The 18,210-nt window shown below is 49.1% G+C and overlaps 1 protein-coding gene across 10 annotated transcripts in view; it reads left to right on the plus strand.

Moving 5' to 3' along the window:
* The window catches only part of SLC4A11 (solute carrier family 4 member 11), a 115,365-nt gene that overhangs the window by 36,488 nt on the left and 60,667 nt on the right, over positions 1–18,210 (plus strand). The window lies entirely within an intron of this gene.

Raw genomic sequence — 18,210 nt, forward strand, 5'->3', positions numbered from 1 at the left:
AAGAGCGGCCGAGGAGAGTTGTGAGATCACGATCCTACAGCCTGAATGTTCAAGGTCGGACCCTATTGGGACCTTTCATTGCACTTCTATATATATAAAGCTGAGTGTATGTATGTATCAAGCCCTGCCCACTTGTGGCTGGAGAGCGGGGTTGCAGAAGGAAAGTGCGGGACGTGGGTGGAGAGCAGAGCTGCAAGGGAGAGAGCGGGACTCGGAGAGCGGGGCTGTGGAGGGATAGAGTGCAATGGCACGTGATGGCGGCTGGAGAGCGCGGGGCTGTAAGGCTTCTTTCACACATCAGTTTATTACAATCAGTCGCAATCCGTCAAAATTTGAAAAAAAAAAATGCGACGGATCCTTCGCAGCAGCTGTAGGGGTTAAATTAAAGGAATAAAAATTATTCCGGGCAAGCTCAGATTTAAGAAAAACGGAATCCGTCGCCGGATTCCGTCTTTTGACGAACAGCGAAGGATCCTGCGCCCATAGGCTTCCAATGCTAACGACTGACGGCGCTGGATCCGTCGCTGTCCGACTTTTCGACATAGACAAAAAACGTTACTTTGTACGTCATCTCCGGCTGACAAAGAATTTCCGACGGATCCGTCGAACGACGGAAGAAACGTGAGGCCATCCGTCGCTAATACAAGTCTGAGAAAAAACCTGATCCAGCGGCATCAGTCGCTGGATCCGTTTTTTTTTTTTCAAAAAATGACGGATTGTGACTGATGGCAAAAAGCTGATGTGTGAGAGGCCTTAAAGGGAATCTGTCACCTCATTTTCACGCTGTGTGTAAATTACAGTAGTTGGGTTCGGTCCGATGGGCAATGTTTTTTCTCCTTTCCTCCACCCCTCCTTGGCCGCTGTACGCAATATTTCAGGTAATTTTCGTAGTGCTTGTCCATATTTTGCGCATGTGCATTGCAATCTCCACTTGCGCGTGCGCAGTATGCTTTGCCCAACTACCGACAAGCATTAGTGTGCTTGCGCCGGTGACCTATGTCCCTGAACACAGAAATGGCAGCAAAATAGTTCCGGGACATAGTACTTCCGGCGCATGTGAGCTACTTTTTTCTGGCTTTGCCCACAGTTGGGCAAAGCATACTGCGCAAGTGGAGATTGCGATGCACATGTGCAAAATATGGACGAGCACTACGGAAATTACCTGAAATATTGCGTACAGCGGCCAAGGAGGGATGGAGGAAAAACACCGCCCATCAGACCGAACCCAACTAATTTACACACAGCGCGAAAATGAGGTGACAGATTCCCTTTAAAGGGAGATAGTGGGGCGGCTGAGGGAGAGAGCGGGACGGCCAGTGGAGACTGAAGCTGCGGATGGAGAGAGCGTGATGGCAATGAGACAGCGGGGCCGCAGAGGGAGACGAGGGCTGCTGAGGGGGAGAGCGAGGCTGTGGAGGGAGAATGTGGGACAGCGATTGGACATTGGGGCTGTGGAATAAGAGAGCGTGACGGTGGGTGGAGAGCTGGGCTGCGAATGGAGACGGCAGGCCTGTAGAGCAAATGCGGGGCTGCGGAGGGAGAGAGCGAGGTGGCCAGTGGAGACGGGCTGCGGAGGGAGAGAGCGAGGTGGCCAGTGGAGACGGGCTGCGGAGGGAGAGAGGGACAGTGAGTGGAGAGCGGGGCTGCGGAGGGAGAGATCAGGATGGTGAGGGGAGAGCGGGGCTGCGGAGGGAGAGATCAGGATGGCGAGTGGAGAGCGGGGCTGCGGAGGGAGAGAGCGAGGTGGCCAGTGGAGACGGGCTGCGGAGGGAGAGAGGGACAGTGAGTGGAGAGCGGGGCTGCGGAGGGAGAGATCAGGATGGTGAGGGGAGAGCGGGGCTGCGGAGGGAGAGATCAGGATGGCGAGTGGAGAGCGGGGCTGCGGAGGGAGTGTGCGAGGTGGCCAGTGGAGACGGGCTGCGGAGGGAGAGAGGGGGACGGCGAGTGGAGACGGGCTGCGGAGGGAGAGATCAGGATGGCTAGTGGAGAGCGGGGCTGCGGAGGGAGAGATCAGGATGGCGAGTGGAGAGCGGGGCTGCGGAGGGAGTGAGCGAGGTGGCCAGTGGAGACGGGCTGCGGAGGGAGAGAGGGGGACGGCGAGTGGAGACGGGCTGCGGAGGGAGAGAGGGGGACGGCGAGTGGAGAGCGGGGCTGCGGAGGGAGAGAGGGGGACGGCGAGTGGAGAGCGGGGCTGCGGAGGGAGAGATCAGGATGGCGAGTGGAGAGCGGGGCTGCGGAGGGAGAGATCAGGATGGCGAGTGGAGAGCGGGGCTGCGGAGGGAGAGATCAGGATGGCGAGTGGAGAGCGGGGCTGCGGAGGGAGAGATCAGGATGGCGAGTGGAGAGCGGGGCTGCGGAGGGAGAGATCAGGATGGCGAGTGGAGAGCGGGGCTGCGGAGGGAGAGATCAGGATGGCGAGTGGAGAGCGGGGCTGCGGAGGGAGAGATCAGGATGGCGAGTGGAGAGCGGGGCTGCGGAGGGAGAGATCAGGATGGCGAGTGGAGAGCGGGGCTGCGGAGGGAGAGATCAGGATGGCGAGTGGAGAGCGGGGCTGCGGAGGGAGAGATCAGGATGGCGAGTGGAGAGCGGGGCTGCGGAGGGAGAGATCAGGATGGCGAGTGGAGAGCGGGGCTGCGGAGGGAGTGAGCGAGGTGGCCAGTGGAGACGGGCTGCGGAGGGAGAGATGAGGATGGCGAGTGGAGAGCGGGGCTGCGGAGGGAGAGATCAGGATGCGAGTGGAGAGCGGGGCTGCGGAGGGAGAGATCAGGATGGCGAGTGGAGAGCGGGGCTGCGGAGGGAGAGATCAGGATGGCGAGTGGAGAGCGGGGCTGCGGAGGGAGATATCAGGATGGCGAGTGGAGAGCGGGGCTGCGGAGGGAGAGATCAGGATGGCGAGTGGAGAGCGGGGCTGCGGAGGGAGAGATCAGGATGGCGAGTGGAGAGCGGGGCTGCGGAGGGAGAGATCAGGATGGCGAGTGGAGAGCGGGGCTGCGGAGGGAGTGAGCGAGGTGGCCAGTGGAGACGGGCTGCGGAGGGAGAGATGAGGATGGCGAGTGGAGAACGGGGCTGCGGAGGGAGAGATCAGGATGCGAGTGGAGAGCGGGGCTGCGGAGGGAGAGATCAGGATGGCGAGTGGAGAGCGGGGCTGCGGAGGGAGAGATCAGGATGGCGAGTGGAGAGCGGGGCTGCGGAGGGAGAGATCAGGATGGCGAGTGGAGAGCGGGGCTGCGGAGGGAGAGATCAGGATGGCGAGTGGAGAGCGGGGCTGCGGAGGGAGTGAGCGAGGTGGCCAGTGGAGACGGGCTGCGGAGGGAGAGATGAGGATGGCGAGTGGAGAACGGGGCTGCGGAGGGAGAGATCAGGATGGCGAGTGGAGAGCGGGGCTGCGGAGGGAGTGAGCGAGGTGGCCATTGGAGACGGGCTGCGGAGGGAGAGATGAGGGTGGAGAGCGGGGCTGCGGAGGGAGAGAGCGGGACAGCAGTTAGTTACTATGCCCGAGCAACGCCGGGCTTTTCAGCTAGTTTGTTATAAGTCAACAATATGGGGCTGCCTGATCTTTAAATGAGGACAGTCCCAAATTGGTGATGGCTTCTCTTTTGAAGAAAATTGTCTTAAAGGGTTACAGCGGCTTAATTTTTATTTCATAAATCAATAGTACACATGAAAATAAGCAACTTTATAATATCTTGTATCAGAGACATTTGCTCCTTTCTCCAGGATTGAGCTTTCACTTTCAGTTCATGGATAGAATCTTTATTCCGTGAGGATGGCTTGTTAGTGAGGTTCTTCTGGGCAGCGGCGGGTGGCAGTGTAGAGAGGAGCTCTGCCCCAGCTCTTCCCCTCTACAAAGGAGATGACACACGCTACTGATAACTTTAGTCTGAGAGAATCTTGTGTAACATTCTGCCTTCACTGAATAAAGATTTTACCCAAAAAGTGAAAGTTCAGTTCTGGCAGAGAAAGAAGCCGATTTTTCTGATAAGATATATTACAAAGTTGCTTATTTTCATATGCACTATTGATTCCTGAAATAAAAATGATAAGGTTACTCTTTAAATTTACTCTTTAAATATATTTTTCTGGAAAATCTTTCATCTGAGATGTCTGGAGATGACCAGCCTAAATAAATATGATGCGGAGAACCCTGGTCATTTCCCTGTGATGTCGCCTTTGCTCTTCGTGGCCGTCGTGATGTCATTCCCGGTTGCCCATCCTGTGCTCCCCGGAGGATTGTGCTTACAAGGCCTCGTTATGCCTTTTGCATGATGGCTCTTTCTCCAGCTTCTGTTTCCCGTGTTCACTTTCTCCAGCGTCTCGCAGCTCGTGGAGCCTCCGGCTGTTCGCAAAGCTTTTAAGACGACAGCCTTAATTATTTATTTTTTTTCTAGATTGTTAAATGGAGCAAAGGGCATTTCCGTAATTAATTGCTGTGAAAAAGTGGATAAGCTTTGGGATGCACACACGGGTGCGGCCGGCTTGGCTCATGTCCTGCCATAGAAGAAAACTATGACTACTCCTGCCGTGTAGTACCTTCACGGTAAAGGTGGCACCGCTCCTCATAACCTCCCAGGCTAGTCTTAATTTAATGTATGCAAAGTCGTCTTTGAAGCGTCCCAGACTAATGTGTTCTCTCCATTGTGTCTGCTGGTGCTTAGAGGGATAGTAACTAGTGATGAGCGAATGTGCTCAGATGCGGTGTTGGCGCACAAGCATGCTCGGATGACACCTCATCAGAGCACGTTAGGTCATCGCTACTAGTGACTTATGTAGGATGACAACCCTCTCCATAACTCATTTTTGGTTTCATGGTGGGTCATCCTGAGAATATAGAATAGCCTCTATAGACTGCTTTTCCCAGCCACTGCTTGGCGTTTTTGGTGCCTCAAAGTGGCCTAAGACTATTTTCAAAGAGTAGATATGGTGTGAACGTCTCTCCTTCTTGATGTGCTGCCACTGGGAACCTGTGACCAAGACATCATTGTGGGAAGAGGGGAGAGAGAGGTTAATGTTATCCAGTACAAAACTCCGTATGAAGCCCTCTCCTCCTGGTGTTGGTGCACATCATGGCATCTGCCCATCTTGGAATAGCTCATCTTGGATCAACCACTGCCCTATTCACTTCCCATGCCTGGTCTTTGGGTGTTCCTTGTTTACTGTGGTTTGGATTCTGTAGGCTCTCCATAACTGGTGGGGAAAGTGTCACCTCTTAGGGGGGATGCCTCCTCCCATTTCACATTTTTATGCATATTGGGAGGCTCAAAATCTGGAAAGGAAATGTGCTCCAAGTTGGCCATCCATTGGTGGAACCATCATATTCTTTGGCACAGCGCCTAAAATGTGGTTTACCTCCGTACAGTCTCTATCCTGGGTGGCTCCTATGCACAGTAGCTAGCTTTTGACTGAATAAAAGTTTGGTCTGCACCTATCTTCCAGAATTCCTCCATACACAAGAGCTTCGGTGATCTCTAGAAGAGAGCAACTCCTCGATTTGTTTCTGAGAACAAAAGAATTAACATTGTGAAATCAAGAAGCCCCCTTACATAGTCTACTATCAACGCGTCCACCAGTATGAGGAATCTTGAGTTTTGTAGACTCGTTTTTCCATCTCAAGGAAAGATTATCTCTAAACACTAGGGCCTGTTTTCATTTGCCGATCATTATTAGATTGTGGGTAAATATGGGATTACCCATCAAGAAAACCTTGCAAGGTGAAGGAGAACGTGCAAAGTCCATGTAGATGTTGCCTCTGCTTGGACTCAAACTGTAATTCAGCCACAATGCAATAAGTCAGCGCTACAAGTCATTATGCCACCATTGATCCATTGAGTCTTTCCACATTTTCTGAATGAGGAAAGGGGTGAACCTCTGCTGGACCTATTTTCGGCAGGAGCTTTTTGAGAGCAAAATGATTGATGATTGAAGTCCAGCATTCACGATCCATCCGTTAGGGTGAAGCCTCCATACTTATAGGATAGATGACAAGTCCTCCCTAAATCACCGGAAGTATCCTCATTGAGCATGGGATGGGATGGGTGAGGTTCATGGGATGCAGTGAACCCAAACTAAGAGTGTCGACCATCTTGTTCCTCATCAACTATTAGCAAAGGGATAGACTATAACAGCCAGAACTTCGGCTTCTTTTTTTTCCTTTTTGAGTAAAACCACTTTGGCAATGAAGGTGAGAAATGTGTGACTGACTTGGGGCAATTTACGGTAAATTCAGTCCTGTCCCCAATCCTCCTTTACTATCCTGTAGCTGCAACAGGAGCCTCCCCCCACTGTCCTGTTTGGTTAAGGCAGAGGATCTAGGCGGCACTGGTTGATTTGACCAGTAGGTGGAGATGGATCGGGAGATTAACCCTCATATTCTCTGTTCTTGGCCGAGCTCCTGACTTTCTGCGCTCTCTTCTGTGCTCATGGTGCTGCGGGTGAATCATTGTGGTGGGTGATGGGTGACATGTTCTTCTGCTCCTATCAATGTTTCCTCATTTTGCTGGAGATGTGCCATCTCCATCACTTCTGAATCTCTCGCTATGTTCTTGCAGATGAAGAGCGTCAGCATTTCTGTATTTCAGCTCCGTGACCTGTCAGGGCTCACAGAAATATCACTCTGCCATCTTATTAGGCGCACAACTAAGATAAAAAAAAGTCCAACTCAAATTGCGCTGAAGCGGCAGCTCGTGGTCCTTGGCATCGCGTGTCGGGAGCGGTCTCGCTTGCCAGGCCTTGCGTTCGCATTTATATTTACAGGATAGTCACGACCAATGTGATCATTTCTCTGGTTGGGACATCATTGGAATATAAGATTTTCCAGACCATTGGAGGGTAGCCACCTGAATTAATGGTTCCTGGTCTGGAACTTATTGAATCGGTTCACAATTTATCCTCCAATGGTATTTTTAAAATATTTTAACATGTCCAATCCCTCTTTGTCCAGGAGCCAATCTTGTGTCTCATGGCGAATTATTTCTTCTCCCAAGTGTCCTTTATCGGGGGTAGTGGGCAAGATGGCGGTGGTTGACACTCCATGGTTAAAGGTGGCTGTACTTATTAGATAATTAACTGAACCATATGACTAAGACGATTGGCCATCTAGTGTGTACAGTGGTGTCCACAGTCCTCCGGTTATTGACATCTGGAGAAAGGAGGATGGGGCAGGTAGATTTCATCATGTGCCATCCTTTCTTTCCCTCTCGGGAGATGAGCTGCATTAAGATAGAGTGCTAATGTAGCATGTATGGAGACGGCAGGAATAGCTGTCGGGACAACTACCTAAGGCTGGATGGACCTTAGACTAATGGCAGCCGGACCAGCTGATATTGGGAGTCTCTGCTGGAGGTCGTCTTTGTATGGGGGTCTCCCTCGACACATGTCTGGTTTTGGACTTCTGATCGTTATGATCAAAAAAACGTTGCCACCAGAGGCTTTTTTGTGGAGCACACGGGAGCCGTCCTATGTGTGTGGGGAATCGTGCAAATTATTGGCCAAATCGTCTACCGTAAATGGGGCCACCAAGTTTTCCGTGTTTTGCGGGCGAGGTAACGTTCATCATAAGATTTGACCAAACAGACATCGGAGAAAACCATCTGATAGATGTTTTGCGCCTCTAATGGTCCTGACGAGCTGCGCCGTCCCGGAGGCGTGCTATCGGTCGTACAGCTGTTTGTGCTCTTTCTTTTCTCATTCCATAAATTCCTCAACCGCTTTCTTCTTTCTTTTTTTTTTTTCCTCTTTTTTTCCTCTTTCCTAATGCTGCGTCCAAAGCGGTCAGGAACAATGCCTCCCGCAGGTGACAGCTCCGCAACCCCAACGCCTGCCACCAGCCATGCCTGGAGAAAGTTCACACATAGTCCTGCTGTTCCGCCGTCTGGAAGAAATCTCAAGCTGCAGAATTGTTATTTAGGAAAAGCCTATGACTTGTGCACAGTGCCAGGCGGCAGCACAAGTGGGGTAAAGCCACAGACAGTTGACCTTAGAGAAGTAGAAGGTCTCTGTGGTTAGAGGCCTAGCAATAAAATTGCAACTTTCCATCCCGAATTTGGACACCAGTGATATGTTTTTAGGCACCTTGGCTGCCTGGCTTTTTGGAGACCAGTCAACGTTTAAAGACCACCTTTCGGTCCATGGAAATTCCTCCATATCTTCTTTAGCACCTTTACATTATGGCGGGTAGCCCTTTCCATTTTGGGTTACAACGTCTTCACTTCCAGGAGAAAGATTGGTCATTTCTAGAACACCGAGTCCACATCTGACATGGCCGCTGAAGAGTCAGAAAAGTGGGCTGGTTAAGCTATTGATGAACGATCAGGCAGCCACATTTACACACCTGAATGTGAAGCTCCTGGGATCGGACGCCCACAGTATAATAATTGTTGCAGTACTGCATTACTCCTGTAGTGGCCGCTATAGGGAAAATGTATAGCTGGCTGCAGCTTCCTCCGATGATCACCGAGATTAGAGGTTAAAGTAACTCGTCAAGGAGTTAATTAAAAAAGAAATAATAAAATCATGGTAATTTTTTGAGCAGAATTGCCTGTGCTTTCACGCTCTGAACCTGCAGCTGGGGATTCTAGAGAAGAGAGAGAGGATTCAAAAAGATATAAATAAACTGGAGAAGTGGGCAGCAACTAACAGAATGGTTTTTAACAGGGAAAAATGCAAAGTACTACATCTGGGCAATAAAAATGAAAAAAGCATATACAGAATGGGAGGAATAGGGCTAAGCAACAGCACATGTGAAAAAGACTTGGGTATACTAATAGATCACAGACTGAATATGAGTCAACAGTGTGATGCAGCAGCAAAAAAGGCAAATGCAATTCTAGGATGTATTAACACAGGGGTGGGTAATCTTTTTTTCTGCCAAGGGCCATTTGGATGTTTATACCATCCTTCGGGGGCCATACAAACTCCGCCCACAAACTACATCCTGACTCTGGCACTGGTTTCATGACTTAATCTTTCATTGCATGCCTTTCAATGTTCAGTAGTGAGCACTGCATGTGTGTGTGCTAGCAGCTAGAAGAAATTAATGAGATTGTGGCAATCAAAATACAGCTCCCTGACAAAGAATGCGGTCCCTGAGAATCTGCTCGGGGGCCTGATAAAAGGTCATCGAGGGCAATAAATGGCCCTGGGGCCTGAGGTTCCCATCCCCTGTATTAGCAGAAGCATACAGTCTAGATCATGTGAAGTCATTATTTCCCTCTACTCCTCTTTGGTCAGACCTCATCTGGAATATTGTGTCCAGTTTTGGGCACCACATTTTAAAAAAGACATCAACAAACTGGAGCAAGTTCAGAAAAGAGCAACCAGAATGGTGACCGGTCTGCAAACCCTGTCTTATGAGGAAAGGTTGCAGGATTTTGGATTGTTTAGTTTGCAAAAGAGAAGACTGAGAGGAGACTTAATAGCTGTCCACAAATATCTAAAGGGCTGTCACATTGTAGAAGGATCAACTTTATTCTCATTTGCACAAGGAAAGACTAGAAGCAATGGGATGAAACTGAATGGGAGGAGACACAGATTAGATATTAGAAAAAACTTTTTTGACAGTGAGGGTGATCAATGAGTGGAACAGGCTGCCACGAGAAGTGGTGAGTTCTCCTTCAATGGAAGTCTTCAAACAGAGGCTGGACAGACATCTGACTGGGATGATTTGGCGAATCCTGCTTTGAGCAGGGGGTTGGACCAGATGGCCCAGGAGGTCCCTTCCAACTCTACCATTCTGATTCCTCCTACGCTGTGACTTTTTTTTAATTCCCTGAGCACCTTCAAAGTGCTGGCGTCTGTCGAGTCTTTTCGCAACGGTTTGGGCCGTGTTTGGCCCGCTCGCTGTGTCATTTGCATTAATTACGCCGCCGCTCCTTTGATGGCCGCATTCATTAGGCAACGCTCTGTTTTGCAAATAAGGGTCTGATGGCTGAACGGGATTTACGAATCTGTCGGTAATGAATGCGCCGGGCGGATGAGGAGCGGAGTGATACCACGCTTGCCTAATGTTTTGATTATGGGGTCGTTAATGAGAGATTATGGGGATTCTGCAGCGAGACGCACGCAGCCTCAAGAAAGGCAACGACTGCAAGATTAGGGGGCTCGTGTCCGAAAATGTGACGTGATTGGATTTCAAGCACTACGGAATTATATATTCATGTTTGCCATTTACTTAAATATTCTGGCAATTTCAGACTCGGTATAGTGCCCCCCGGTGTTCGCAGTGTGTATCACATACACGTTCACCGTTATTTATACCACACCGCTAAGAAAAAAAGCCATTAATAAGAAAGTACTATTTGTTTTCAGCTATCTAAACTCCACAGTACAATTAATATTTAACTACCTCTAGGGGAAATTACTGGGAACCATATTTATTGCTGCCAGAGGGGGCAGGAGAATGCCTACCATGTTTAAAACTACCATAAAGGTTGCAGACTGAATGAGGATATGGTTACAACTACTCTAGTGAGAAGGAGACTAACTGAATCTTACACTAAATAGATTTATACACACAGCTGCCAGAAGCAGGGGGTAGACTGATTAGCAATTTTCAAGGGGGCTATGTTTAGGACTAGTAGAAAGGGAATGAACCTTTTGAATTAATGAGCTATATATACAAGGAAGAATAATAATAATAATAATAATAATAATAATAATCTTTATATAGCGCCAACATATTCCGCAGCGCTTTACAGTTTAACAGTTTCAAAACACAAGTCATAAGTAACAACGCTAACAATACAATAATTAAAGCAAAATAAGACGAAATAAGACGACCCTGCTCGTGAGAGCTTACAATCTACAATGAGGTGAGGGAGATACAGAGTACAGGTGTGTATTTACAATGGTGTATTTACAATGAAGGTCCAACCATCTTGCAGGAGTGAAGGATGGATGGAGATAGTGAATGGGCTACGCACGCACACTTACACAGAGAATGACTTTGATTAGTGAATGTGATAGGCCGCTCTGAACAGGTGTGTTTTGAGGGAGCGCCTAAAACTATGCAAATTGTGGATAGTCCTGATTTCTTGGGGTAGAGCATTCCAGAGGATAGGAGCAGCACGGGAGAAGTCTTGGAGTCGGGAGTGGGAGGTACGGATTAGTGCAGAGGTTAGTCGAAAGTCGTTTGCAGAGCGCAGCGGTCGGTTAGGCCGATAGACAGAAATGACGGAGGAGATGTAAGGGGGTGCCGCACTGTGGAGAGCTTTGTGGGTGAGAACAAGTACTTTGAATTGGATCCTATAATGAATGGGCAGCCAATGTAAGGACTGGCGAAGAGCGGACGCGTCCGAGTACCGATTACCCAGATGGACGATCCTGGCCGCTGCATTAAGTATGGACTGGAGAGGGGATAGTCGAGTGACGGGGAGGCCAATTAATAGAGCGTTGCAGTAATCCAGGCGAGAGTGGATCAATGCAACAGTGAGGGTTTTTGTTGTTTCCATAGTGAGAAAATGGCGGATTCTAGAGATGTTCTTTAGGTGTAAGCGGCAAGAGCGGGCAAGGGATTGTATATGGGATGTGAAGGAGAGATTGGAGTCAAACATAACACCCAGACAGCGCACCTGCTGCCGGGGTGTTATTGTGGTACCACCCACGGTGAGGGAAATGTCAGATTTAGGGAGGTTAGTAGACGGCGGGAGCAGAAGAAGTTCAGTTTTGGAGAGGTTGAGTTTCAGATAGAGAGCAGACATGATGTTGGAGACTGCGGACAGACAGTCACTGGCGTTCTGTAGTACAGCGGGGGTAAGGTCGGGGGAAGACGTGTATAGTTGTGTCATCAGCATAAAGATAGTACTGAAAGCCAAATCTGCTGATGGTCTGTCCAATTGGGGCCGTGTAGAGAGAGAAAAGAAGGGGGCCAAGGACTGAGCCCTGAGGTACCCCGACAGCAAGAGGAAGAGGAGATGAAGTGGAGCCAGAGAACAAAACACTGAAGGAGCGTTCAGAGAGATAGGAAGAGAACCAGGAGAGTGCAGTGTCCTTAATGCCTAGTGACTGGAGCCTAGAGAGTAGGAGATGGTGGTCAACAGTATCGAAAGCTGCAGATAGGTCAAGAAGAATGAGCAGAGAGTGGTCACCGTTACGTTTTGCTGTCAGAAGGTCATTGGTCACTTTGAGTGCAGTTTCAGTCGAATGTAGGGGGCGGAAGCCGGACTGTGAAGGGTCTAGAAGGGAGTGAGTGGAGAGGTAACGGGTAAGGCGGGAGTAAACTAGGCGTTCCAAAAGTTTAGAGATGAAGGGGAGATTGGAGACTGGTCTGTAGTTGTTTGTGCAGGATGGGTCGAGAGCAGGTTTCTTTAGTAATGGAGTAACGATGGCGTGTTTGAAGGAGGATGGGAAAATGCCCGAGGATAGGGAGAGATTAAAGATTGTAGTTAGGTGGGTTGTGACGACTGGAGAGAGAGACTGGAGGAGATGTGAGGGAATGGGGTCGGTAGTGCATGTAGTCGGACGAGAAGAAGAGGAGTCTGGAGACTTCTTCTGTGATGGGATCAAATGTGGAGAGTGAGCCAGGGGAGATGCAGGAAGGGATGGGAGTCACAGCACTTGGTGGTTGGGAGCAGATTTCTTGACGGATATTATCTATTTTTTCTGTAAAGTGGGAGGCCAGGTCATCAGCACAAATGTCTGTGATAGGGGCTTGTGCTTTTGGCCTGAGGAGGGAGTGAAAAGTGTCAAAAAGTTTCTTGGGGTTGTTGGTTAGTGAGGAGATCAGGGTGGTGAAGTAGGTCTGTTTGGCAAGGTGAAGGGCAGCGTTATAAGTTCTTAACATAAATTTGAAGTGGATGAAGTCTTCTGGTGTGCGGGTTTTTCTCCATAGGCGTTCAGCACTCCTGGAGTATCGCTGGAGAAGTTGAGTTTGCGATGTGAGCCAGGGCTATTTTACTCTGTGTTTGGAGGTTCTGAGGGTGAGGGGAGCTACTTGGTCAAGGGTGCTTCTAAGAGTGTCATTGTAGTGATGAACAGCCAGATTAGGACAGGAAAGAGAGGAGATTGGGGACAGAGATGAGTGTAGGGAATCTGAAAGTGTCTGAGGGTTAATAGCTTGTAGATTTCTGACTGTGTGGTAGGTAGGAATGAGCTGGGGTGGGCGAGGATTTGTGAGCGTGAAGGAGAGAATGTTGTGGTCAGAGAGTGGAAGCGGTGAGTTGTTTAGGTGGGAGATTGAACAGAGCCGGCAGAAGACCAGATCAAGGGTGTTACCGTCCTTATGTGTCTCAGAGGTTGAAAGCTGTGAGAGGCCTAGAGAGGTGGTTAGTGATAGAAGCTGGGATGCAGATGTGGAATTAGGGCTGTTAATGGGGATGTTGAAGTCTCCCAGGATGAGGGTTGGTAGTTCTGAGGGCATGAAGTGTGGCAGCCAGGCTGAAAAGTGGTCAAGGAAGTGGGTGGGTGAGCCTGGGCGCCGGTATATGACCGCTACCCTGAGGGAGAGGGGACGGAAGAGCCTGATGGTGTGGACCTCAAAAGAAGGGAATAAGAGTGATGTGACTGGGGGGATGACCTGGAAAGTGCATTGTGGGGACAGGAGTATGCCAACTCCACCACCAGGTCTGTTTGTGGGTCTCGGGGAGTGAGAGAATTGTAAGCCACCGTAGAAAATGGCAGCAGGAGAGACAGTGTCAGAATCCTGAATCCAGGTTTCAGTGAGGGCCAACAGATTAAGAGAGTTGTTCAGAAAGTAGTTGTGTAGGAAAGGAAGCTTGTTACAAGCAGACCGTGGATTCCAGAGGGCACAATTAAAAGATTGAGATGGGGGAGTGCAAGTAATGTTAATCAGATTATTGTGGTTTCGATATGAGGTAGGGTAAGGGTTGAGGTTGGGGGATGGTGGACCAGGGTTGGGGGAGATGTCCCCTGAAATCAGTAGGAGAAGGAAGATAAAGAGCCAATAGTTGTTGGAATTGTAAGTAGTTTTTTTCTGCGATGTGTTTGGGCAAGATGGGCTGAGGTTTCTCAGGAAGGTGAGGAGTGTGTGGGAGCTGTACATGGGAGAAGGAAGTATAGAGGGGCTGATGTGTATGAGTCGTGTTGGAGGGGGATAGGGTGATGAATGTGGATGGCAAGGGAACACAGGAGGATAAAAATAAAGCACATGGTTAAAGGGGAAGGCAAAGTGTGGGTTACCTGACTCCTGCCCTGACTAACTGCCATGTATAACTGCCGTTTTGCTGGATGCTTATCTTCTGTGATGCTTTGCTTATGGGATGCTTGCGTGCTGTACCCCACACTGCGTGCTTCCCCTTAGCAACTACTACATATATAGGCCACACTACAGGGTCAGGAGAGAGGAATGAACTAATATATACAGTTGGTGAGCATGGAGGGAAGTGGCTTGGAAATGAATTTCAAACTGCCAGAGGGAGAAGGAATCTGACTGGGAGACTTACTGGGAAGGGCACCATATTTACAGCTGCTGAAGGGGTAGAGTCTGATTCGAGAATATACACACTGCTCAAAAAAATAAAGGGAACACTTACATTCTGTTGTTTAACTCCAAGTAAATCAAACTACTGTGAAATCAAACTGTCCACTTAGGAAGCAACACTGACTGACAATCAATTTCACATGCTGTTGTGCAAATGGAATAGACAACAGATGGAAATTATTGGCAATTATCAAGACACCCTCAAAGGAGAGGTTCTGAAGGTGGGGACCACAGACCACATCTCCGTACCAATGCTTTCTGGCTGATGTTTTGGTCACTTTTGAATGTTGGTTGTGCTTTCACACTCGTGGAGACGGACTCTACAACCCACACAAGTGGCTCAGGTAGTGCAGCTCATCCAGGATGGCACATCAATGCGAGCTGAGGCAAGAAGGTAATCTTGTCTGATGAGTCTAATTTTCAGCTTTGCCCAACACCTGGTCGTCTAATGGTTAGACAGACCTGGAAAGGCGTACCAACCACAGTGTCTTGCACCCACTGTGAAATTTGGTGGGGGATCGGTGATGATCTGGGGATGCTTCAGCAATGCTGGAATTGGGCAGGTTAATCTTTGGAAAGGACGTATGAATCAAGGTTATCCTGGAAACAAAGCTGATTCCTTCTGCTCAGGCAATGCTCCCCAACTCTGAGGACTGGTGTTTCCAGCAGGACAATGTGCCATGCCACACAGCTAGGTCATCAATGTGTGGATGAAGGACCACCACATCAGATCCCTGTCATGGCCGCCCAATCTCCAGACCTGAGCCACATTGAAAACCTCTGGAATGTAATCAAGAGGAGGATGGATAGTCACAAGCCATCAAACAAAGAAGAACTGCTGACATATGTGTACCAGGAGTGGCATAAGGTCACCCAAAAGCCGTGTGAGAGACTGGAGGAAAGCAGCCAAGACGCAGGAACGCTGGGATTAACAATCATGGGGATCCCACAGAATATTGATTTCTGAACTCTTCCTGAGGTAAAACGTTAGTATTGTTTCTAAATGATTATGAACTTGTTTTCTTAGCATTATTTGAGGTCTACAAGCACTCTGCATTTTTTTTGTTCTTTTGACCATTTCTCATTTTCTGAAAATAAACAGATAATGTATTGCTTGGACATTCGGAGACATGTCAGTAGTTTATAGACTAAAAGAGCAATTTACATTTTACTCAAAAATATAAAGAGAAAAATCAGACAAACTGAACATTTTGCAGCGGCCTCTTAAATTTTTGCCAGAGCTGTATACTGTATATGTACACCACTGCCAGAGGGGGGAGGAGACTGACTGGGGAATATATTTAGAGCTGCCAGTGACTTTTAATGTTTGTGAAAATCTGTATGTGAAGAGAATCTCTTTTAAGAAGTTAGTTGAATGGTAGCGGCTTAGGATGGCCCCGCTCACTGTGTTTTTGGGCTGGTTTCGTCTGTTCCATTAGCAACGTTCGTCCAGTACGATAAGTAACCTGGAAATATCTGCAGATTTCACATTATGATGACGGGGATCTGCGGCCAGGCACACAGGGGTTAAAGACGCTGTTGGTCTCTCTGGCTGACGGCCACATCTACAAACAATATGAAGTGACGAAACAATGGACTTCAGTGCGGTTGTGTAGAAGCCGAGCGTTGCGTCACCCCAGCTCTGTAGTGTTTTGTCTGCGGTGCCTCCTCGTATATGGGCAGCACCCAGTGCACACTCATATACTCAGACGCACACGCACTAGTACCCTCCAGGGCATTTCACAATGGCCGCTGTGTTGTGCCGGTTACCAAATAGCTGTCTTGTTTCACCCTGTGTGATTTTTGGCCATTAATGCCGGAGCATGTTCCTGATTACCTACTTTATTAAATCCAGTTTCCTGCTATAAATTAACGCTCTTGATCCTGGATTCTTCTCAGCCCTGGCACAGAGAGAGTGCGAAGTTATACCTATATATTGTACAGGAAATACAACAACGTACCGTGCAACACAAGAGCATCAGAAAGTGACGGCGTAACCGGGAGAGAGGCGCATGCAATCCATATGGTCTAGTATGACGTGCAACATATAGGAAGAGAGAACCCGGTGCAGTGTCAGTGTATGGTGTGAAGCAAAGTATAGGGTGAGAGCGTACAACTTAGGGTGTGTGTGTAGTGTGGTGTCGTAAGCTGTGAGGTGTGTAGTGTGATGTCGTACGCTGTGAGGTGCGTGTAGTGTGGTGTCGTAAGCTGTGAGGTGTGTGTGTGTAGTGTGGTGTCGTAAGCTCTGAGGTGTGTGTGTGTGTGTAGTGTTTCGTACGCTGTGAGGTGTGTGTAGTGTCGTGTCATACGCTGTGAGGTATGTGTATAGTGTGATGTCGTACGCTGAGGTGTGTGTAGTGTGATGTCGTACGCTGAGGTGTGTGTAGTGTGATGTCGTACGCTGTGGGGTGTGTGTAGTGTGATGTCGTACGCTGTGGGGTGTGTGTAGTGTGATGTCGTACGCTGTGAGGTGTGTGTAGTGTGGTGTCGTACACTGTGAGGTGTGTAGTGTGATGTCGTTCGCTGTGAGGTGTGTGTAGTGTGGTGTCGTACACTGTGAGGTGTGTAGTGTGATGTCGTACGCTGTGAGGTGTGTGTAGTGTGGTGTCGTACGCTGTGACGTGTGTGTAGTGTGATGTCGTACGCTGTAGTGTGATGTCGTACGCTGTGAGGTGTGTGTAGTGTGATGTCGTACGCTGTGAGGTGTGTGTAGTGTGGTGTCGTACGCTGTGACGTGTGTGTAGTGTGGTGTCGTACGCTGTGACGTGTGTGTAGTGTGGTGTCGTACGCTGTGACGTGTGTAGTGTGGTGTCGTACGCTGTGACGTGTGTGTAGTGTGGTGTCGTACGCTGTGACGTGTGTGTAGTGTGGTGTCGTACGCTGTGACGTGTGTGTAGTGTGGTGTCGTACGCTGTGACGTGTGTGTGTAGTGTGGTGTTGTACGCTGTGACGTGTGTGTAGTGTGAGATAATAGCACCATGTGACAGAGCAGATCCTCTATTTAAAAAAGTAATAAGTAAAAAAAAGTTAATTTAAAGTGGCTTCTATAATTTACCTTTTTCTTTAGGTTTTAATTAATCTGGGAAGTTTCCGGACTTACTGATTGAATTGACCGGCCCCGATCACCATGGATTTGATCACAAGGCCACTGCCAACTTATGTTCTCATTTCCCGTGACAGTGCGTCATTAGTTGTATTTGAAGGGAGCTGGCTGACGGGCTCAATGCATTAGCACAGCCAGCCCCCTTCTGTATCAGGGTTCACAGACCTAGAGAAGGGGGCTGGCTGAGTTCTCATCACGTTTAGGCTCAGTACATTAATGGAGAAATGAATATTTGACCAGTCCCTTTTTTCTATCATGACCAGTGCATAAGCAGACATACAAGCAGTTGGCCAGCCCCCCCTGTATATCAGAGCCAGTGCACAGACAAATAAGCGCTCGACTAGCCCTGTTCTCTATCATGGCCAGTGCATAAGCAGAAAAATGAGCGCTCGGCAGACCCCGTTCTCTACCGCGTATTTCCCTTTCTGTGCACTGGCCCTGAGAGAAGGGGACTGGCAGAGTACTCGTTTCTCCTTATGGGTCGGTGCATAGACAGAATGGAGCATTCATTTCTCTGTTCACTGGACCTGAGAAGGGGGCTGGCTGAGAGCTATGCACTGGCCCTGATGGAGAGACGAGTGTTTGGCCAGCCCCCTTCTCTGTCTGGGCCAATGCAGAGACTGAAAAGAGAGCGGGCATCAGTCACTGAGGAGCTCACAAAAGAAACCCTGGAGAG

Source organism: Dendrobates tinctorius, unplaced genomic scaffold (assembly GCF_039654945.1).
Source record: "Dendrobates tinctorius isolate UK_male_01 unplaced genomic scaffold, ASM3965494v1 ptg000095l, whole genome shotgun sequence".
Taxonomy (NCBI): Eukaryota; Metazoa; Chordata; class Amphibia; order Anura; family Dendrobatidae; genus Dendrobates; species Dendrobates tinctorius.